General features: G+C 51.9%; 1 protein-coding gene across 3 annotated transcripts in view; it reads right to left on the bottom strand.

Annotated features, from left to right (window-relative positions):
• The window catches only part of DLGAP4 (DLG associated protein 4), a 197,855-nt gene that overhangs the window by 125,588 nt on the left and 48,646 nt on the right, over positions 1-23,621 (bottom strand). For all 3 annotated transcript variants that reach the window (XM_045980382.1, XM_045980381.1, XM_045980383.1), the window contains exon 2: positions 15,665-15,880. The gene's annotated coding sequence lies outside the window, so the exon portion shown is untranslated. The remainder of the gene's footprint in view (positions 1-15,664; positions 15,881-23,621) is intronic.

Raw genomic sequence — 23,621 nt, 5'->3', positions numbered from 1 at the left:
AGTGCCTGGTGGAGGAACAGCCAGAGCTGGCCCGGCCACTGACGCCCACAGGGGCGCTTGGCTCTGGGGCCTGAGTCTGCCAGCCTGAAGGAATGTCTGTCAGCTGGGGCTGCCAGGTGCAACCCCAGCCTGGCTGCCAGTCCCACTGGGAAGTGACACTGGTGGCTCAGGGTGGCAGTTCTAGGCCCTTCTCCGCAAGTATTTTCTGGGACTTGCTGTGTCACTTTGGGGGGGTCTTCCCGCCCTCCTCTGGGTCTTATTTCTAACAATGGATCTGTTTGCCCTTTCACACACACTGTTTCTCTTCTGATCCTCAAAACCACCCTGTAGAGAAGTGATTACAGCACCCTTTTGCCCTGTTAGAGATGGAGAAACAGTCCCAGAGAGGTTAAGTGACTTATCCAAAGCCACACAGCTCACAAATGGCAGATCTAGGACTTGAATTTTGGATGTCTTTGATACCTGGTCCCAGTTTGTGACACAATGTCAATTTTCATCTCCCTGGAGCCTGGGCCAGTGGTGATAGGAGAGTGGTGGTGCTGTCTTGGGGAAGGAAATACAAAGAAGAAAGCCAAACCCAGTCTGAGTCCTGCTGCATGCCCCCAGCAGGTCACATCCCTTCTCTGGGTTGGACCAGATGACACCCAGGGTCTTTTCTAGACTTGATGTTCAAGTCTGTGGTTTCTAGTCCTCAAGACTTCTCAACTCCATCACTTTCTAGCTAAGTAACCTTGGGAAGTCTCTCCTCTCTGCTTCAAATCTATAAAATGAAACAAGGCACTCTTTCCCAGTGTGGCTATGAGGAAAGAGTGTTCAGACTCGTCAAGCACCCAACGTGCAGTCTGGTACATAGTCAGTGTTCAGTAAATGGACATTCCTGTCTTTTCTATATAATCCCTGAGCCTCAGGCCCCATTCAGATCTGGCTCAAATCCCACACCTTCCAGAAAACCCCATGAGGTTCAAAGAACATATGTATTTAGTAATATCCTCATACCTTCCTCTGTGTGTAAGACCAATATTACTTCACTCATGCATCAGTTTACAAAGCTCAGCCCCAACCATCAGCTTGTGAAATGCTATCAACAAACTTCCTACTATGACTAAAAAAACTAAGCCAAGAGAGAGAAAGAGAGAAAGAGAGAGAGAGAGAGAGAGAGAGAATATCCTCAGGTCACTTGAATTCTCTATGCTTCTGTTTGCTCACATTTAAAATGGAGATACATATGAGTACTTCCACATAGACTGGTGTTTAGAAATAAATGTCATAGTACATAAAACGTTCTTAAAAGTGCACATGGCCAGACAGTAACATGGGCTCAAACCAACCTCAGATATTTCTGATCCAATTTGTTCAATGCCAGGACCAAAGTTTCTGACCTCCTAGCTGGGTCCCCCAGAAACCAGTCCTGGAAATGATTAATGAGAATTATCTGAAGGACAACCATGGACAGCAGCCCCAGAAGACGAGGGCACAACATTCTCTTCAGCACCATGGACAACACCTCTGACATCAACACCAGGGATCTGGCAGATAGATCCTGTGTACCCCAAACAGCCAAGAGACAAGGTCAGTGTCAACCCCCTGGCCCATCCTACGGTGACACTGAAAGCCTCTCTTTCCCAGCTAGTTACCTGATCTGCTATTTATAAGGCCCAGAATGGGCCACTTGCGTTTCTATTGCCAGATGCCCTCTTTTATTCCAGAGTCCTGTCTTCTAATTTCTCACCCAGCAATTGGGGTGCCTCCAGGAGGTCTTCTGTTGGTATTCAACTGGGAAACCTCACCCCCCCAGACTTAGAGAATCTCCCAGACCTTCCTTCTTTTCACTCCTGGCCTCATTTCAGACACAAGCAGAGATGGCCACTGGGCACAGTGTCATGGCCAAGAGTGGCAGCAAGGGCCAGGCTGACTGCCACCTCATCTCAAGGGCTGGGCTCACTGCCCACTGAATAAAGAGGAAGAGCATTTATGATCCTTCAGCCTGTCCCACTCCATCAGTCATCCCTAGGGCCATCTTTTTGGTTCCTTGCCCATTTGATGAGGACTGAATTCCTGCTCTGACCACCTCTATCTCTAACCTTACTGGCTGCTGTAAGGGTCTCATCGCAAACATCTTGAACTGTCTCAGGCCCTTCCTCAAGGACCCTCGGGGCTTCAGTTTAGTGGGGATCCCAGCAAAGTCAGCAACTAAGTCTATCTGAGACAGCAGGAGGGAAAATGAGGCACAAGAGAATATTAGTGTCCTCCTCTTATAAAAAGGAAGAAGACCACATCCTTAGAGCTCTGATAAAATGAGATGGTGTGTCCAGCACCAAGCCTGGTATATAGTTTTAATACCTGTTTTCCCTTCCCTACAAGGAAAATATAATAATGGAGATGATAACCACTACCAATACTGGATGCCTTCTCTGTGCCAGATAGTGGGTCAAAGTCTTCAGGGATACAGAAGGTGAGGATTGTTATATTCATTTTGTTAACAATGAAATCAAGGTTCAGAGGGACCAAGGTGCCTGCCAAAGGTCACACAGCCAAGCAAGTTGACAGAACCAGATCTCTACCCTCATATTCCAGGCTGCTTCCCCACCTCTAGCAGGCCTCAGATAACTATAGTCACCCCTACTTCTCACCTGGGGACCCAACACAGCCCATCTGCTGCCTGCCCACATCCAGTGCTGGAAGCTCCATGCTGAACTGCTTGGCTGTTGACAAAGTGCCAGGCCCAGACACTTTGAGAATGGAAGCAGAGCCCAGACTCCTCACCCCCGACCCCAGGGGCTCCAGGAGATTTCGAGGACCTCAGAGGCAGTCCTCTCTCTCATGCTTGCAACAGTTGCCTCCTCTGCTAACTTGGCAAGCTGGCCTCCACCTCAACTGCCTCTGTATCGCTCCCACACTCAGAGGCGTAAGGGCCTGTGAAGCACTCGCCATCATTCCCAGCATCACTGATATTCCACACAGGACCGGTCATACCAGTCACACAGGTGAGGACTGGCCTACGGAGGAGCTGCGACTCACCCCAGGACACATAAACATACATGATCTTGGGACTCCAGACTCCTCCTCCAGTGCTCCCGCCCCAAGACTGTGGGCTCAGTGGGAGCAGCAGCCACAACACTCTTGTTTACCACAAGGTCTCCAGCACCCACCCACAGGCTTGGTCTACAGAATTTTCTTTCCGACTTCTGTGGGGAGGGGCAATATGTTACCTACTTTCTCTATCTGGCCCAAAGAACTCTATAGGGTAGGCCCTTGACAAGTATTTCTTACATTATTTCATTCATTCAATCACTACCTATTGAGTGCTTAATGTATGCCATGCATTGTTCGATGTGGTCGGACCACAGCAGTAAGAAAACACAAACAAAAGGACATTCCAATCCTCTTATGACACTGATGGGAAGGGAGTGACTATGCCAGTCCCCTGCCTGTTTCCCCTACTCAGTGTGAGTGCCGAAAGAGCAGGGACTGTCCCTGTCGCATGCCCAGGACTGTATATACTCCCAGAACCAAATGTATGCTAGCCGAATGAATGAATGAGTAAATGAATGCAGGCAGAGCAATAAAACAAGGCAGCTACCATTTATTGAGAGGTGGCTCTCTTCTAGGTGCTAAATGTTTTATGCACATGAATTGTGTCACAGAATCTTCCAACAGCCCTTGCTTTGAGGTGGGCACTTTAAAGTGGATCCTGCTAGCTATCCTGCTTGTCATTCTTTTCTTTTGCCTAATTAACAGAAGCACCCTGTTGGAGAGATTGACTTCACCAGCTTCCCTTGCAGCTAGGGTGGCCGTGTGGCAACATCTGGCAAATGAGATGTAGGCACAACAAGCCCACTGGGTGGGGTTTCCAGGAAATCCCTTGTTTTCCTGGTAAGGGCAGATTCAGAAAGCACGCAGTCTTCACTTCCTTTGTCCTGCCTGGAATTCAGACCCAACACTTGGGAGGCAGAGCAGCCATTTCATAGCCACGAGAATGAAAGGTACCTGCTAAGGGTGGCGGGGGCCTGAGCCTTTGATCACTCCCTTGCATTGCTGTACCGGCTCTGCACTGTCTGCTGCTGGATCCTTGTTATCCGAGAGGAATCCCTCCTGGGTGTTTATATCGTGGTTAATTTTCCCCCTTCTATTATATGCAGCCAAATGCAATGCCAACTGATTCAGTATTATTACAACAGGCGAGGCTCAGAGAGATCAAGTGATTTTCCCTAAGTCACACAGCACCCAAACATCTAGAACTGGCCTCTGGGTCTAATGCAGGTAAGTGCATCAGTCTGTGCTCACTCTCCCACCTACTGGCATTGCCACCTGCTGTCCCAGGCTGTGAGGAAGCCCCTCCCTACACCCCACACTTGGCTCTCCAGTAGGACTCTTCCTGACCACTCTGGGATCTGGTTCTAAGTTCCCCTGATGTCCCTCCCCACTTACCTGACTCCACCCCTAGCTACCCACAGGCCCAGATCCTCCCTTCAAAAGTTGCAGGAATCTGGGGCGCCTAGGTGGCTCAGTGGGTTAAGCCGCTGCCTTCGGCTCAGGTCATGATCTCAGGATCCTGGGATCGAGTCCCACATCGGGCTCTCTGCTCAGCAGAGAGCCTGCTTCCCTTCCTCTCTCTCTGCCTGCCTCTCTTGTGATTTCTCTCTGTCAAATAAATAAATAAAATAAATCTTAAAATAAATAAATAAATAAATAAAAATTAAAAAGTTGGAGGAATCTGCTCAGATGCCCCACTCCTGTGAAATGCACTCTCCACCATTCCTGTTCATGCACCACTATCTGGTCCAGAATCACCCCACTGACTGCCTCCAACAGTGTGCAAGCAGGCTCTTGAGCAATCTTTGTAGACAAGTCTCCTGGCTCTCATCTCTTCCCCACTTCTGCACCTGCCACCATTCCTTAAGTGCAGTTTTGATAGGACTCGGCATTGAAGGCCTTTAGGATTTGACTCCTGCCGCCTTCCCAACATCTGCTCTTGCTGTTCCCTCTGCCTCCTGCTTCACCCCAACTAGCATTTGCAGGGATCCTTCAGACCACAGAGAGGCCCTCTCCAACCATCCTGCCTCGAGTTGGTACCTACCAACACCATCCCCCCTCACAGGGTCTCCCAACCCCTGGGTCTACTCGAGCACAACCTAGAATCTTGTCAGTTCACTGTTTGCATGTCTGTCATCTACTCCCCTTCCCCCAGTAAGAACCAGAGCTTCTTGAGGGCAGGAAACATGCCCATCTTTTCCGCCAGTTTCCCCAGTGCCTGGCATGAGGCCCAGTACTCAGACTCAATCAGGAAGTGCTGAATGAAGCTTAAACTTGCTTCCCACGCCTTCCTGCCACCTACCTTCTACTCTAGCCAAATAGAACTACTTAGGGTTCTCCGAACCCTCTTATTACACTTCATGCCCAGAGTCTCCCCCAACTCTGCCTCCAGCCAGGCCTTCCTCTCCCTCCTGTCCATCCAAACCAAGCTGTCCTGTGTTGCATGGCCTCAGGAGTCAAGCAGATGGGCATTCCAGATGTCAGTGGGGGTGAATGAAACCTTGGGACTCTGTGTGTGTGTGTGTGTGTGTGTATGTGTGTACATGCTGGGAAACCAACCACCTCTACTTTATCCTGGACGTGGCAGCCTCTTTTATGTCCTTATTCATCCATTTCTGCCTCCGATTACTCCTATTTGAGTTTATTCTGAAATGCCCCAGTATTCCCTAAGTAGCTACCACTGTAAGAAAGAAGGAAAGAAAAACACAAATATTTACGGAGCCCCTACCATGTGCCAGATGTTGTTCTGGAGCAAATAATAACCATGATGGTGATGCAATAGCCCTAGTATTGGCTGAGCACTTCGCATGTACCTGACATCATCCTAAGGGCTTTTAATCAGATAGACTATTACTATCCCCATTTTACAGATGAGGAAAAAAAGGCTCAGAGAGTTGGAGCCACCTGTCCAAGGTCACAGAGACAATAAGCAGTCTTGAGCTCAGATCCTCTAATCTAAAACCTGCTCCTCTGCCAGGCAGAGCTGGGCAACACCCAGGGGTCTGGGAGGAGGCATTGCTTCCTCCTGCAAACTCCTGCTGATGAACGCAAAGCTGGAAGCCACCACTTCCTGACCAGGGGCTCTCCTGGGTTAGGACCGGGCTGGTAAGACTTACCCTCATCTGCAAGGCTGTAGACCAGTGCTCCAGCCCCCAGAGGACCAGGCCCAAGGAGTCGCGGGCTGGACGGAAGTCCGTGAGCCTGGGCTCTGCTTCCGTGGTAAGGCTGAAGATTTTCCCAACAGCCGGGGCCAAATTTATCTGCCAATCCCCCGAAGAGCTGATTCCAGCGTCTGTCTGGAAATGTCAGCCCGTGTGGTTGGAGGAACACGGGGAGAGTTTTCCTCTAAATAGCAGGAAGCATATGGGAGGCGGATGGCACCCGCCGCCCCAACCTGCCAACTCTCACTCAAGCAGGAGCTAAAAGGGGCCCAGAAGGGTCTGGAATTCCTACCACCTCCTGGGGTGGGGGAGGAGCTGGAGACAGAGAGTGGCAATGAGAAGGGCCCGGAGCAGGCCCTGAAGGCCAGGCAGGCAGGCAGGAACACCTGACTGACAGACAGCAACCCCTGAGGCCCTCAGATGGCAGTGATACACCCCAGAATTCAGCATAACATCAACAACAGTAATAACAGTCACCGCAGGGACAGTAGCACTTGCTCCGTGCCAAATCTGGGTTAAGCACTTTATTTGGATGATTTCACTTCAACTTTGCAACCAACTCTAAGATAGGTGCTGCTGTTTTTCCTACATTACAGATAAGGAAACAGGATTGGAGAAGGAAAAACATGAAATCAGAGATTCTTTGGGCTGGAAAGGACCTTCCGTATCCTTAGCCGAATCACAAATACTCTACAGACTCTTCCATCAAGTTGTAGTACAGCTTTTTGAATATTCCCAGTGATGGGGAGCTCATTACCACCCAAGTTAGTCCATCTGCAGAGAGCTCTTTGTATCCAAAAGGGTTTCCTAGCCCAAGCTGGAATCTCCTTCCTTAGAGCTTTCCCTGTGAGTGTCAGACCCAGACTCTGTCTTCCCCGAGAGACAAAGAAAGGCAGGGAGTAAGGCCCCTCCAGTTCTCTGATCTCCCTCTGCAGGTGACGAACCTGGTTCTTTGTTTACCCTTGGACCCCTCGCTATGGTAATCAGAGCAGCCCCCAGCCACCAGCACTCCCTTAGCAGAGCCTCCCCCATGCACACCCTCCTCTGACCTTCCTCACAATCCCTGGGGAGGTACTGTCATCACCCCCGTTTTACAGAGGACAAACTGAGGCTCCAGGAGGGGAGCCTCACCGAACACTCACTGAACCGTTGCCAGGATTCACCTCGATGCTGGTCCACAAGCCCTCCAAGCCCACACCACCCTTTTCCCCTGCCGTAACATCCACTAAGTCCCCAAGCCCTGTGAAATCTGTGTGCCACATGCTTTTCTGCACCATCCCTATGGTCTTGCCCTGCCCACTGTTCTCCCCAACTGTCACCAGCCCAATGACCTTCTTTTTTTTTTTTTAAAGATTTTATTTATTTATTTGACAGACAGAAATCACAAGTAGGCAGAGAGGCAGGCAGAGAGAGAGAGAGAGGAGGAAGCAGGCTCCCCGTGGAGCAGAGAGCCCGATGCGGGGCTCGATCCCAGGACCCTGGGATCACGACCTGAGCCAAAGGCAGAGGCTTTAACCCACTGAGCCACCCAGGTGCCCCCCCAATGACCTTCTTAATACCTAGACTGACCCTGACTTTGCATCCTTTTCAACCCAAGGATCTGATACAAACTTCCCCACTCAATAGCAGAAGCCTTCCCAACTCTGGTTCAGGTGACCTCTCCATCTCCCCTTGCCTTAAAACCTGGGTCTTAAGAGCTTAGCAGGAGGCAGGTGAGATCTTTACATAGCCCACTTCCCCAACCTGGCTCACCCTTCCCAGATGTCTCCCCTGAAGAATACTTGTTCATCCCTTAAGACTCCTCTGAGAGGGGTAGAGAGAAGTTCTCTGTCCCAGGAGATCCCTGACTGATAGATATCTCTTTCAGGGAAGTGCATTAGTCTGCTTCCCCTGCCTTCATTGATGGAGATGCCCTTCCCTGGCTGAGTTTCCCAAGCAGGGGCTGCTGTAATGCATCTTCGTGGCCTGGAGTCTAGCACAGCACCTGACACACAGTAGGCACTAATACATGTTTGTGGAGTGTGAGAGTGAAAGACTAAGCATGGGCGGCAGGGCACAATGAGATATTGGAGATGACCCAGGAAACATGGCTTGTGCGTGTCACAGCTTTGATGTATCAGAAACAAAAAATGTTGCTGTCACAATAGTCATCAATGTTTGATTAATGATGATTTTGTTGACTGTCTCCAAATTTAGGAGGATATCAGGGGATGATCTAGGATGCCTGAAGCTTCCAGAATAAAGCTGTCCAAGCCTCAGTAGATGAAATGACCAGGGCTCACCTACAGACAGGATGGGAGGAGATGATGAGGAGGACGGTGCCGCGGGTTAGGGGTGTAAGAGAGTCCCCATCCCAGGCCTGCCTCTAACCTGCTTTGTGTTGTTGTATAGGTGGCTTGGCCTGTCTGATTCTCAGTTTTTTATTTGTAAAATGCAAAGGGAATTTGACGAATTGATGGAAGCAGATGTGTAGTCAAAGACAGAAACACTGCCTCTGCTGTCAGGGTGATAGGATTCTTTCCATTTGGGCTCCCAGCAGGTATGCAGACCCTCAGAGCTCGCTGGTCTTAGAATCCTCTGGCCTGAAAATGCAGGCCCCTGCCAGCTCTCTGTCAGGTCATTTGGGAGGGAGACCTCAGTGGCAGGACTGTGGATTGGATCCTGCAAAGGAGCTTCCTAACCAGAGGTGGAAGGAACAAGAGTGAGTTCCCCATCTCTGAGGGTATGCAAGCTGTGGTTGAACACCTCAGGGTAGGAATTCTGACCCAGGGTAGGAAAGAATGTAGACCAGTAGATATGGACCTGACTCCTCCAAGGTTATGCTCTCAGTACCAGCGAGGCTGAGCCTGCTGACGTTTCTCTCCTCCCACAACATCCCACAATGTCTCCCTGCTGCCTTCAGGGTCAAGTCCAAGCTCTTACTGTAGCATTTGAGGCCCCTCTGTTCTGGGCCCACCACTGCTCTTCTGCTGATGGTTCCCCCACCACATGCCTTGGGGCCTCTGACACATTGTTTCTTCTGCCAAAAGTGTTTTTCCTGTACTCTCCTTGGCTCCTTGGCTTACTGTAGCCTCCCGCAGAAGGCCTTCCTTGCTTCAAGCTGGCTTTTGTGTTCCCTCAGCCCTGCATGCACACCCACCTTCCAGATAAATCATCTGTTGGCTCATCTCTCTCTCCCTCAATGATGGCAAGACCCTCAAGGGTTTCCTACCAGGGCCAGTGCGGGCTCTCGACACAGAGGGCCAACGTCTCCTGAGCTGAACCGGCACCTCACAGACTCCAATGTTCTGATTCCAAGAGAGTCTAGAGCTGTCCCTGTGAGCTTCTGACTGTAAGACCTGGGTTCAGGATGGTTCAATAGTTGTATCATTTCTTCTGATTATGAAAGTCATGCAACTTGGGCAATTCAAGTAAGTCCAGGATGGGGAGTGGGTGGTGTCTGGCCACCGTTGGACCTTTTTTTTTGTTTGTTTTTAAAGATTTTATTTATTTATTTACAGACAGAAATCACAAGTAGGCAGAGAAGAAGGCGAAAAGAGAGAGGAGGAAGCAGGCTCCCCGCTGAGCAGAGAGCCCGACTCAGGGCTCAATTCCAGGACCCTGGGATCATGACCTGAGCCGAAGGCAGAGGCTTTAACTCACTGAGCCACCTAGGCGCCCCACCATTGGACCTTCTTGAGGCCACAGTCTACATAGTTCTGGTGGTGTTGACTCACCTCCGGCTGGGGTGGAGAGGGGTGCGCAGGCCCAGCTGCCAATCAGAGCAACTGATGGGGGGAAGAGGGCACATCCACAAATCCAACCAGTCAGTGCGAACACTCAATCCTGGGCCTTGTGTCTGAGCTCTCTAAGAAGAAGTCTTGCCTATTCCTCAGGATGGCTCCTTATCACCTATATGATAGAGCCCTATAAGAACATAGGGATAAAAACAACAACAACAACAACAAACATAGGGATAACCCAGAGGAAGCAGAGTGAGAAATGGGGAGGAGAACCAAGCCCTGGGGAGCCCTTGGATTCTGCTAAGCCCCTGGATTCTGAGGAGCCTGACTTACATCTGGACCGGACAATTTCAAGCCAATAAATTCCATTTTTGTTTACATCAGTTTGGGCTGGGTTTCCTGTCACTTGTATCTGAAAAGTACCAGAATGATGCGAGCACAAATAACAGTGGGGCTCTTTCATGTCTCACTATCCGGAGGAACCTGCTACAAACAGTTTGATGGTTTCATTCTGGGGGTTTCTCTGAGCAGGAGCACACATGTATTTATACACATTTTTTTCTAACAAAAATGAGATCATACAATATCCACCATTCCGTAACCTCCTTTTTCCTTAACAATGCACCACGGACTTGTTTCCATGTCAACAAGTATAGATCTACGGCATTGTCTCTACAGTCACTGAGACTGCCAGTGTCTGGCTGGGCGGTGATTTATTTAAACATCTCTAGCTGATAGATAACTGGGTAGTTTCTCATTTATGACCATCATCAGGAGAGGCTCAGTAAACTTACTTGTAAAAGGCCCATGTTTGCTCTTGCTGGATTATTTGTGACTAAGATTCTATGAGTCCAGGAGTTTGACTTCACAACTAGAAGTTTCTCTCCCTGAGATTTAAGATTCTCTGAGTGTCTAGAAAGGTAGCAACTGTCTTTCTGGGCAGGTTTTGTGGCTATCAGAAAAAGCAAATCCAGGGCTAGGGGTGCCTCATAACAGCATCTCTGGCAAGAATATTCACTGACAGATACGCAAGCGAGTTGGTCGAGGGGTAGCCGGACCTTGGGGGTGGGAGGGTCCAGCCAGCTGTGTGCATCTGGCTAAGCTCCCTACCTCCCTGGACCTTATGCCCCAGCTCGGGCTGACTCGTAGTGACCAAGGGAAGAGACCAGCCTCAGGGACCAGTCAGCACTGAGAGCCCATGCAGGATGTGACGAGCATGCAGTCTCTGTCACCTCTCGCAGTCACGGTGACAACAGCAGCTGCCCCCAGTGATGCGACACCTGCCTTGTTCTAGTCCTCTGCATGCTTTAACTTACGAAAGCCCCACAGCCACCTTCTGATGCTATTCTTGTCTCTGTTTCACAGAAGGGACAACTTCGCTTCAGAGAGCGAGAGAGTGACTTATCCAAGGTCACCCAACCAAGAAAAGGTAGAGCTAAGGTACGGCCCAGATCTGCTGATGCCCCAGCCCCCTGCCTCACCCCATTTTACTGCAGCAGGAGAAAAGAGCTGCCTCGGACAGCACTGTGGAAGCCCAAACCCCTGTCTCTCCCCACCAAGTCCGAACACTCAGAAAGGACTCCAGATCTCGAAAAGTATAAAGAAGACAGCAAAGATCTCCCATGCCCCCACTGTGAACAGTTTTCAGAAACACATGCAGCTCTTACAAAAATGATATCATGCTGCCCATGCTGTTTTATAACCTTTTTTTTCCCCCCCCAACTCTATAACACTCGGAAGTTCTTTCCACAGTGGGGAATCTCGGGCCGCAGCCCCATTCCTAACAGTGACAGTGGGAGCCATTGGAGGACTTCTGTAAATGGAAACTAGTCTCCTGCTGATGGACAAACGGGTTGTTCCCAACTGTCCTCTGACAGTCAACAGTCCCCAGTGAACATTCAGTAGCATGTCGGGATCCCCGTCTTACTTCAGGCCCTGGCCGAGCGGCCACACCCTTAGAGAGGCCGTCTCGGGGAGCACGTCAATCAGGCCCCCTCCCCCGTTCGTATTTGCAACATCACCTGCTAATTTCCTTCACTGCCTTGATGGGAGTCCCTTCCCGTGCGCCTTACTTGTTTGGGTGATCGCATACTATCTGTCTCTCCCCAAGGCTATGTGCTCTGTGAGGGCAGAGACTAGCAGGGACCGGCACTTGACAAATGTCCTGGGAAGGCGGGAACTGCGGCTGGTGTCCACTCTTCGGAATGGGCACCCCTGCATCAGGGTCTGGAGATGCCTTCTCCCCGGACACATCCCCAGTACCAGTTCAGAGACCCGCAGTCATGGGCTCCTTGCAGCTTTTGTGCCTGGTGCCTGACATGCCGGGACCCCAGCCCCAAGCAGTGCTTGCTGCGTGCATGGGACGCAGGGCACTGGGTGTGCCGGAGCAGCTCTCCCGTCACTGGCTGTGTGGGCTGGGGCTGGTCATTTCCCCTCTCGAGGTCTTAGTCGCCTCATCTGTAAGATGAGGCCAATACCACTGATCTTGCAGGGTGGTTTTGAAGATTAAGAAAGATAATGAATGTGTTTAGCACAGAGTAGGTCCTCCGGAAATGGCAGTTTGGTCCCCATGCAGTTAGTTCCGAGTTTGGGTCTGACCCTGTTTCACCTAGATGACCTCTTTTTATCTTGGATGATTCCTGCGTATGCCCTGGCCTCCTTCGCTTGTCTGTCCCTAGGGATGGCCCATTCCTAGCCTTCAAATGGCTAATGTTCTGCTCAGGGTCAGTCTCCCAGACACATCTATTGCCCACGGCCACGGACACCTGCCTGCCCTCGAAGCCTTAACAACGCAGGAGGCACTGACATGCATCGGAGGAACAGGTGCAGGAACCCTCTGCCCTTTGGGGCGAACTTCCTGGTCCCCCCATCCCCAAACACGGGGTAGTGATGGCCAAATCAGCCTTGGTTTCTCATCCCATCTCCCCCCCTTCCCCGGAACATTCTTTGACCCCACAACCAGTAACTTCGCCTCTCTGAGCCTTGATTTCCTCCTCTGAAAAATGGCCACTATAACAACATCTGTGAGGATTCCATAAGATGAGGTAACATACTTAGCAAAGAGCTTGATGTTTAGTAATTGCTCAATAAATAGTAACTATTACTGTTATAACTGCTTTTTAGCTTTTTGACAATGAAATAGAACACATAGGGGAAAGTGCACAAAGCAAACGCTGGGGCGCCTGGGGGGCTCAGCCGGTCTAGCATCTGACCCTGGATATCAGCTCAGGTCACGATCTCAGGGTTGTGAGACGGAGCCCCGCAGCATCGGGCTCTGTGCTCAGCAGGGAGTCTCCCTGAGAGTCTCTCGCCCTTGCCCTCTGCCCCTCCCCCTGCTCATGCTCTCTCTAAATAATATAAATCTTTCTTAAAAATGTGAACTGCAGGGGCGCCTGGGTGGCTCAGTGGGTTAAGCCGCTGCCTTCGGCTCAGGTCATGATCTCGGGGTCCTGGGATCGAGTCCCACATCGGGCTCTCTGCTCAGCAGGGAGCCTGCTTCCCTCTCTCTCTCTCTGCCTGCCTCTCTATCTGCTTGTGATCTCTCTCTGTCAAATAAATAAATAAAATCTTTAAAAAAAATGTGAACTGCAATAAATTATCATAAAATAAAGCATTGTGCCACCACCACTTGGGTCAATGAATAGCCTACTGTGTCCCCCCCATCCTTCTAGCCTCTCCCCCCCCATCCTTCTAGCCCTTTCCCGACTCTGTTGCTATTATTACTAATAATAAGCAAGTGAAGGAAAAAAAAAATGCTTGGCTACTCTGTCCTGACCCAGCCAGGCTCCCAGACCCCCCTGCCGCCTCTGCCCTGGGTGTGGAGACTCCCCATCCGGTTTCCCAACTTTGGCTTTGGCTAATCTTTAAATAACCAGTTTGTTAGCAAAATAGCAGCAAGTAACACCTCCCTCGCTCCCACCCGAGCCTCCATCTTTCCCACAATGCTGACGGCTGCTCTCCCAACTCGTGCCAAGGAATCCCGTTCTCCGTCACTGGGCCACACACGCCAGGGCCTGCCAGCCATGCTGTTACGTCGGTGGCCACGGTCCTGCCCCTCTGGCCATGCCCGGCTGGGGGGAGATGGGCGTGGGCACTGAATGGTGGTCATTTTCAGGAAGGACCAGGATGTCGGTGCCCGAGCCCTGTGCCCCAGGTCTATGTGCCTCAGTCTTCCCATGCCTCGACCTCCCACAGGGTCGTTGCTAGTCTAACTGAGATCAGAAGAAAACGAAGTACTTAGTGCCAGGCCAGGCCCACAGTCATTGCTCAAGAAATGCATGCCGTGGTTCAGGTTGCTCAAGCTCTGTATTCAGTCCCTGGGGAGGTCACGCAGAGCCCAGGGCATGACGGGGAGTGCTGGCAAATGATGACATCCCACAGACACTCACAGCTCTCAGACGGATACCCTTACCACTTCTTTTCTTGCAACAGCATCTCAGCCAAATGCAATAGGTGTCTGAGGTCGTTACAGCAGGCGGAGACCAGCGTGGGGGAGTGGGGTTAGGGGGCCGCTAATTAATAGGGTCATTTCCCAGTTATTAATGAGGCTGTCACTACATGAGTGTGCAGCTCCTTGTTCTCACAGAAGAAGCCCTTCTACATACATTATATACAGCAAACTTCATGGGTTTCTTTTTATTATCCTATGACATTTGCATATTATACATATTTACGAGTCTTTTCCCTTCTCATAACTACCCCATCAGGGAGGCCGGGCAGCTGCTGGCAGATAAAAGAATTGAGACCAGAGGGGCTGGCCGTCCTGCTGACCTGAGCTGACTGCGAGCTCTCTGGGAGCAGCAGGGACCAGCAGCTGGCCAAAAGGCCAGTGGGCTCCGGGGGCCTCCAAGGGAGAGTGCCTTCTCTCCTCTCCCTCTGCCTTCCTTCCACAGTTATCACTGTGTACGCATTCTGTTCTGGGCGCTGTACCCACTGCTGGCTGTCCAATGGGGGAATGAAGCCATCCGAGCTCACCTGTGAGGAGCTGAGGCGGGATAAGGAGGCAGATCCTAAACCAGCTGAGGGTGGGGGGTGACTGCAGGCAAGCCCCTTGAGATGCTGGGAGCCTCCCTTTCCTCATCAGTGAGCAGCCTTGGGAGGCGGCGGGAGGGTGAGGTGCAGGAAGGTAGTGGGGGGTAGCTGCCACCAGCTGGGGGCGTGCTGTTGCCAAGGACGACGGGACCAGGTGTGGGTGCTCTGCGGCGCCCTCAGACGGGCGGTCAGAGACGACGCAGGATGCACCACCTCGTCCCATTTGGGGTTAGGCAAAGTGGGGACTGGAGGAGTGTGGGTGGAACAGGTTAGAGGGGCGAGAATAAGGGGGCTCCCCAAGATTCAGGAACTCTGATGGCCTCACCTCAGCCCCTCTGTGGATCCCAGCATGGCTCACTGCTCCCCTCGCCTTCCTGAGCCCATGTCACCCACGGCCCAAGCCCCTAGGTGTGGCAAGAGCTGGCCTCTGAGGCAGACGGAGCCGGACTTGTGCGCACCCTCAGGCCAATGGCTTCCCCTCCCGGAAAACAGGCGCGATCGCTGTGCCCACCTCCTGGGGTGTTGGGAGGACTGAACACGACAAGCAGTTGAACTACAAACTGAGCCCAGATGAAGAAAAGCTCTCACCAAGGTCCCTCCGCCAGCACGTGGGCGCCACTGGGGGGAAGGCTGGGCATCTCCCAGCCGTGCAGAGCGTAGGCGGGCGAGGGAGCAACCCCGATTCTGTGTGCCCAGGCTGCGGACGCCATTACTTACCAACCAGGGAGCTATGCGCAGAGGGATAATGGGAACCAGTCGGGAACCAGCAGGCGTCACCTCGGGAGCAGGCACTGGACCAAAGGCTGGCACGCACATCCCTCCGGGCACACAATCAGAGACTGGCGGGAAGCAGCAGGGGACAGGGGCCCTCCAGCGCCTGGACAGACCCGGTTCTGGCCACCCAGCACCTGGTGGAGAGGGAGGCACCAGCGTCTGTAGGAATGGGGGAGAATGTCAATGAGGAGGTGCCTGGAATAAACCCTCTACCCCGAGATGCCCGGACCGGCCCTGGGAACGCTGGGGAGGGAGACACCATGGAGCGATCATCATAGAAATCCAAGTGTTTGTACAACATTACATTTTCCAGAGCACTCTGGCATCCCAGCTCATGTGGGCCGCCACATTATTTTTCAGAGGCGTATTTACATGTCATGCATATTTACGATGCCTTTCCCACCACCCACAGAATCCCCACAGCAGCCAGGAAGCCAGGGTTCCAAAGGCTCCAATCTTCCCTGCCACTGTCTTGCTTCTCCCTTCTTTTTTTTTTTTTTTTTTTTTAAAGATTTTATTTATTTATTTGACAGAGAGAGATCACAAGTAGGCAGAGAGGCAGGCAGAGAGAGAGGAGGAAGCAGGCTCCCTGTGGAGCAGAGAGCCCGATGCGGGGCTCGATCCCAGGACCCTGAGATCATGACCTGAGCCGAAGGCAGCGGCTTAATCCACTGAGCCACCCAGGCGCCCCGATTCTCCCTTCTTTTCCCTGGATGGCGGGGAGAGGGGAAAGGGGCTGGAGTCACACAGGCTTGAGTGCAAATCCCAGTTCGAACACGCTGGGCGACCCTGGACAGGCAGCTTCCACTTTCTGAGCTTGTTTCCCTCTCCGTCCCATGGGAATAAGAGCGCCTCTTCTGAGGGGTGCTAATGAGGAGTGAGAAGGTCACTGGAGGGAGAACACAAGACCTGGCATGCGTGCCTGAGAAAGACCCTCCGAAGAGGCTTTGCCCCGTCCCCTGCACTCAGCAGGATGCCTTTCATGGCATCGCTGCCCATCACCTCCCACATAACACATCTTGGGCAAGAGGCAGAGGGACGCCAGGTGTCCCTCTCCACCCACCTCTCCCGAACAGGTGCCACTGCTCCTGCTTGGAACTTTAAATCGGCAGGAGCGAGACCCTCCTGGGAGGAGATGGTGCCTCCAATCCACAACCCCCTCCCAGGAGCCTCTTGGCTACCTTGGAGGCCTCCATGGAAGATTCTCAGCCTCTCATTCCACAGGTGGAGAGACTCAGACACAGAGGAGACGGAGCTGACGTGGGGGCGAGAAGCCAGGTGGGGCTAGGATCTGAACCCAAGCTTTCCACCTCAGCCCTGAGAGGGGAGGCGCAGCAGGAACACAGAGAAAGGGCCAGCTGATGGTGAGGAAGGGTCACCTTCCTCTTCTGGTTACCCCAAGCACCTGGAAAGCCCTCTTGACTTCCCTATAGCTGCATCCACTCTGTGCCAAGCCCATAACCTGTGCTCCTCACCACTCCTCATCGTGTTATCCCTGCTTTTCAAGGGGGGAAACTGAGGCTCAAGCAGATTCAGGAATTACTCAAAGGCACACACTGAGGAAGAGGCAGGGCATCCAATGCCAAGACCCAGCACTTAACCCCAGTCAGCCCTGCCTCCCCCAGTGAAAAAAATCACCAACCAGGAAAAACAGGCATAACTGTCTGGACAAAAAAAAATGTTTCAGTAGCAGAAAAAGAAAATATCAAATTCTCCAACAGTCCTGAATCACTGGACACAAATTCTTACAGATGCATACAAGATTTCAAGATACACCATGGGGCATGAAAATTGCCAGTGCATGGAAAGCCAGTGCTTGGGAGGGTGTGTTCTCGACCACATTGTCACTTGTAGCCAAGATCAGCCAGAGCCAAAGCAGAGGGAAAAGCAGTGGTAACAGAGGAAGGTGTCCTGGGCAGGGCAGGGGGGCGGGGACCCTGATCTGGGGTTTTTCCCCCACTTTCTTACTGCAGGACCAGAGCACATTGGCCCCACCCCGTCCCCACTTTACAACAGGTGGGAGAAGCACACAGGACAGCCTCTCAGGTCTCTGCAGCTCTGGTGGTATTAAAGATAGAGACTTCCAACAGGGATGAACCTCGAGAACATTATGTTAAGTGAAAGGAGGCAGTCACAAAAGGCCACAGAGGGTATGATTTCACTTACACAAAATGTCTGGAACAGGCAATTCTGTAGGGACGGAGAGTAGATTAGTGATTGTCAGTGGGGGGCTTGGGGCAGGGGTGACGGCTAAGTGGTTCGTGGTTTCTTTTTGGAATAATGAGAATGTTCTAAAATGGACTGCACATCTCTGAATATGCTAAAAACCATCAAATGGTACACTTTAATTGGGTGACTTGCATGGTATAGAAATTCGATCTCAATAAAGCTGTTACAACAATCCAACACGAACAAATACTCTGCAACTTCCAAAGTGGCAGCCATCCTCAGGCAACGTGCAGTCCCCTCAGCATTCTTCCGCAGTAGCCTGGGAAACCAAGGAGTATCTTCTTCCCAGAAGCTCCCCACACCCCCTGCAGCCCCTCTATTCCAGAGTCTTCACGTTGCACTTAACATTCACCTCCTCCAGGAAGCCCTCCCTGACCTCCCAACTATATTGGCTCCCTGGTTACTGGCTCCCAGGGCATCCTGGGTTTCTCCTTCTAGCCACTTACACCGAGAGAAGAAAATCACTTCCATGATCGCTGGTTGACACTGCCTCCTCCTTCATACTGGGTGCTCCATGGGGGCAGGGCCGTCATCACTGGTCATCAATGTCAACTGTGCAGTGCCTGGCCTGCAGGAACTGCTCCAGAAGTGTTTGCTGACTGAATGAGTGAACGGAAATTTCAGATCCTGTGATGGACACCTGGCTTCCAGTCCTGGCTCCAGCACACTCTGGCTGAATGATCCTGAGCAAGTCACGTAACCTCCAGAGTCCCTACACCTCTTTCAGAGAGTGGCCAGTGGTAACGGGTGAACATAGGATAGGATGAAAGGATAATGGACATGGAAGGCACTTTGTGAAGTGTCTCCTCCCACAGCTGCCCCTATTTTGATCGAAGGAACCCGCTCCGGCCCGAGCCTCTCCTAACACCTCTCTCTCCTCCACCCTCCACGTCCCAGCCCTCACAACGCCTCCTGATGCAACACCTGCACTGCTACCAGCACCATGGACAGAGCCACCACCAGCTCCTGCCTGGATTATGCGTGTCCTCTCTTAGCTCCTGCTTCCACCCTGGCTCCAGACGCAGAAGTGAGAGGAATCGGGTGAAAACACAAGTCACAAGTCAGGCCCTCTGCTCCTCTGCTCAAACCTAAGACCTCCGTGGCCTTACTTGACCTCAAGTAAAAGCTGACGGCCCTACAGATGCCACAGGTGACCCCCTCCACCACCACCAATCTCCCCTTTCCTCTTTGCCCACTACCCTTGCCTCTATGCAGTTCCCCAAATATGCCAGCCCTCATACCTGCTCTTCCGGCAGTTGGAATGTCGGTCGCCCAGATGTCTGCAAACCCAACCCCCTCACTTCCTTCAGGTCTTTGCTGAGACCTGACCTTGTCAACGAGAGGCAGTCCAGCAAAGTTGTTAAGACTCTTCACCAAAGAACACGGGCTTGAAGTAAAAATCTAGGGTCTGCCAGTTACACCCCTGAGTGAACTTGGGCAAATTTCTTAGCTTCTCCATGACTCAGTCACTCCTCCTGAGGAAGAGGCAGGACATCCAATGGGCAATGCAATGGGATAATTACAGCAGCTTCCTCAGAAAGCTGCTGTGGGGCTTCCATGATTCAGTGAATGTGACCTCCTTGTGGGTGGCTATTATGACATTTCCCCCCACCAAGAGCTCACCCTACCACACCCCACGCCGGGCCTGCCCGCTCTGCTGTCCTCCTTGCATGTGTCACTACACAACAGGGAATGTGAACGGGGAATCTATCTGATGATCGCTTGCCCTTCCCACTAAAATGCTGGCCCACAAGGCAGAGAGTTTTGTGGATTCGGTTTATTGCCCGAACCCCCTTGCCTAGCCCAGCACCTGGCGTGGAGGGGCTCAGTGAAGATTTCACTCAACAAATATTTTCAAGGCTGAATAAATATTTATTGACTAAGTGTCACAAGCTCTGGGGTTCCCTGTCCACAGGCATTTCTGTCTCCAACCCAGCCTGTCCCTCAGAGCTCCAGGTCTGCACAGCCAAATTCCTACTGGCGGCTCAGTCTGCTGCCTACACCTCAGTGTATGTGTCCGTGGCCCTGTGTGGGACCTTCCCCGGAGACCCTGCTCTCTTCCAGCATTGGCTAACTGGGCACCTGGAACCAGCTCACCCTCTCTGGTACCAAGAAGCCAAGAGGCTCCCATAACACTTCCTCCTCCCTCTCGCTCACCCTCTTTTATGTAAAACCCTAGACCACGTCCTATTTCTTAGAAACCTCCTAAACATCTTGCAGATCCCCTTCTCTTGATCCTAAGTCACTGCCCATCCCGGCTACCACAACATCCCGTTCAGATCACTGCACCAGTCTCCTCTCCGGGCAGCCTGCTGCCTCCCTTGGTTCATCTTCTGGGCTGCAGCCAGGAGGATCTTTTCAAAACACACCGGCAAACAAATGAAAGCCTCGCTCTGCAGGCTTGAGAAGCCCAAATCCTCACTGACTCAAAAAAAAAAAACAAACCAACAAACCGATGGGGACTTTTCAGAAGAATTCACCCCAGGGTGCCTCAAATAATGAAAGGCCTCCCCAACTTTGCCACCCCAGGCCCAGGTAAAATAGTATTTGTTGTATAAAAATTTAGTTTACCAAATAGATTTGTTCAGGACTTTTTAGCTCAATAAATATTTGTGGAGTGGAATTGAAATTTTTTTTAAAAAAGCAGCTAAAAAATAGCATTTATAGAGTCACACAGGCACTGGGGCCTTTCCACAGCCCCCATGTCTGGTTTTCTCCTCTCAGCAAACCAGTCAGGTGTTACTGACTCCAGTTTCCAGATAAGGTAAATGAGCCCAGAGAAGGGAGGTCACTTGTCCAAAGTGACACAGTTCCCAGATTGCTGCGGAGATTCCTCCCAGGCCCTGGAGGCTGTGCCAGCGGGGGCAGCGAGGCTGGAGTTTCGGACAAGGCAGAGGAAAGGTGTTGACCCTCCTGCTCTCCAGCTGACTGCTGCTGACCTGAGGCCCTCAGAGCACATAGACCTTACTTGCTCATTTCCTGCTCCCTGCCTTTGCCTGTATGGTTTCCCTACTCAGGGTAACCTCTCCCCAGGCTGCTCAAAACCAACTTGCCACCCTTCACGGTCTACTTCCGGCACTGAATCTCCTGCCTGTACCCCCTCCTCATTGGCTGCCCCAGAACACACCACCTGCAATGATTTATAGACGTTCCCACCATGACAGCACACACCTCCCTCCTGGCTCTTTCTGCCTCCAGGGAATACGGTTCCCGTTTCCTCTGGGAACTTCTCCTCCCGCCCTTAGTCCTGAATCCACACTGACCTCCCCAGTCTCTCTGTGCGGCCTGACCTTGCTCCTGAACCTGACCAAGTATCAGCTCCCCAGCTGTCTCCTGGACTTTCTCTCCATTGATCCCTCAGGCCGCCAGGTCCAAAAAGGACTCCTCACCTCCTCCCCCAAACCACTCGTCCCTGATAATGCCAGGATCTTCCCAAGCCTCCAAGCTAGAAACTTGGACATCTCTCGGGACCCCTCCCTGCCCCTCAGCCCTCCCAGGCCTCGCTGATTCTGCCCCGAGATGTCGGTCACACCACTGCTTCTCTCCAGGCCCCGTGCTCTGTGCTGCGTTCGGGCCCCATCCCCGCTCAGGGCATCTGAGTACAAGCCGCTCATCCACCCACACACCCATCCATGCCACCCACGTTCCCAACTTGCCCCTGACTCGCCATCCATCCGCTCTAGTCATCCTTCCGTTTACTCACTCACCCGCCACTACCCATCCACCACCATAATTTACTGAGCTTTCTAGTGCTCCAAACAATGTGCTGGGCACTGTGACCCAAGGATGGCTTAGACACAGCCCTTGGCCTCCAGATGCTCACACAAGAACTGGGTCTTGAAGGGCGAACACAATCTGTGGAGGGTGGAGGGAAGGTGGGGAGGACATCTAGGTGGAGGGATAAACAAGGGCACAGGCACGGGCACAGGAAGGAGACACCTCGGGTGTCTGAGACACTTGGCCAGACAGGTGGGGGCAATAGAACTGAAGGAGGAGGGGCTGACTGAGGCTGGCTCTGCAGGGGCCTTCCAGACCAGGTGAAGCGTTTGCACTTTATCCAAAGCAGGGACTCGAGATACACAGCCTTTGGTCAGACCCCAGCCAGCTCTCTCAAGTCATAGCTGTGACCTTGAATAAATAACCTCAGTGCTCCCCATCTGTAAAATGGGAATAATGATACACCTATTACAAAGTACTAAATGAGCTAATGCATACACATATTATGTCTTTTAGTGGAGTGCCTACCATATAGAAAATGCTCAGCAAATATAGTCGCTATTATTGCTCGTATTTTCCTCATGAATATCCTCTAAACAGCTGGTAGACAACAGAGAGCTTTATAGAGAGAAAGTGCGTGCTGATCTAGATGGCAAAGCCTTCTCCTCGGCAGCGGGAGGCTCTGGAATGAGCTTTATTGCCCCTGCCCAGGGTTTCCCAGGCTCTGGCCAGCCCTGGGGGAGTCATCAGCTCTACGCTTGCCCTCCTCTGAGAACCACCCCCAGACAACCAGGCCCATCACTGCCCCAGACTGGCTCCTGAGTTGGGATGAATTCCAGCCTGCCTTGCCCCTAATTTTGAGGAGCATGGGCAGTTAAACCCCAAGATGTAAGGGCCTAGGGGGCTTCCCCACTGAGAGTTTTCTGACCCAAGCAAACTCTCCGCTCTATGACACAACTCTAGGGGACAGCTCCTGCTCCTCCTCATGGAGAGTGGTGAGAAGCCCTTTACACAGCTCTCTCCTCTCACCCTCATGGCCCTGCTCTGGTGTATGGCCGCCCATTCTGCAGATGAGAATACAGAGCCTCTGAGAGGAGACAGAAGGGCCTTTGCCTCAGTCTGTGCAAGTAATGGCTGAGCAGGACTCCAGACCCCGGTTGGTCTGTCTCCAGAGCCCTTGCTGTCTCCCTGAAATCTTGGAAGCCCCACTACCCACCCCACAAATTATCAAGGCCCAAGATAATGCCTGGACAGGAATTTTCAAGGTACTGAGGAGTATGTCCAGGAGAGCTGTCTGCAATGACGGAGACGTTCTCACGCGCATGTCCACCAGTAGCTGCAAGCCCCACATGGCTACTGAGGGCCCTAAATGGGACCAGCACATCGGAAGAACTGAATTTTTAATTTAATTTTAATGTTAAATTTAATAGCCACTCGTCCCCTGTGCCTGTGCTATTGGCCAGCACGAGACAGCGGTTAGCAGCCTCACTGAGATTATACTCCCGGATGCGCCCACTTCTTAAGCCACAACTCACAAACCATTTTGCCATTTTGTTAGATTTCTACCCTGTACCATGTCATCCCTGCTTTTATTAACAGAGGCTATCCAGCATCCACAAGTTAACTGCTTCTTTACGATTCGAGGTCAAAAATTAGATTAAAAAATTAAAAAATTAGATTCAAAAATCAGTCGCCAAACTTCTGCTCTGGGCCAGGCACCAAGCCAGACGTGGAAGACTGACAAATTTGTCCCACTCCCCAAGGATCTCAGTCTAGTGGGGGGACATGTCCTACATTAGGGTCTGTGACGGAGCAGAGGGATACTATAAGGACAAGGTTTATACACAGTCTGGAGAGCCACGAGGACAGAGTAACTTAGTGGTGGAGTCCAGGAAGGCTGCCCAGAGAAGGGGACACTTACACGGCGTCCCAGCATCTTAGAGCCTGGAAGGCA

This window comes from Meles meles, chromosome 16, assembly GCF_922984935.1.
Source record: "Meles meles chromosome 16, mMelMel3.1 paternal haplotype, whole genome shotgun sequence".
Taxonomy (NCBI): domain Eukaryota; kingdom Metazoa; phylum Chordata; class Mammalia; order Carnivora; family Mustelidae; genus Meles; species Meles meles.
The sequence above is the reverse complement of the archived record's forward strand: the minus strand, read 5'-3'. Positions and strand labels throughout refer to the sequence as shown.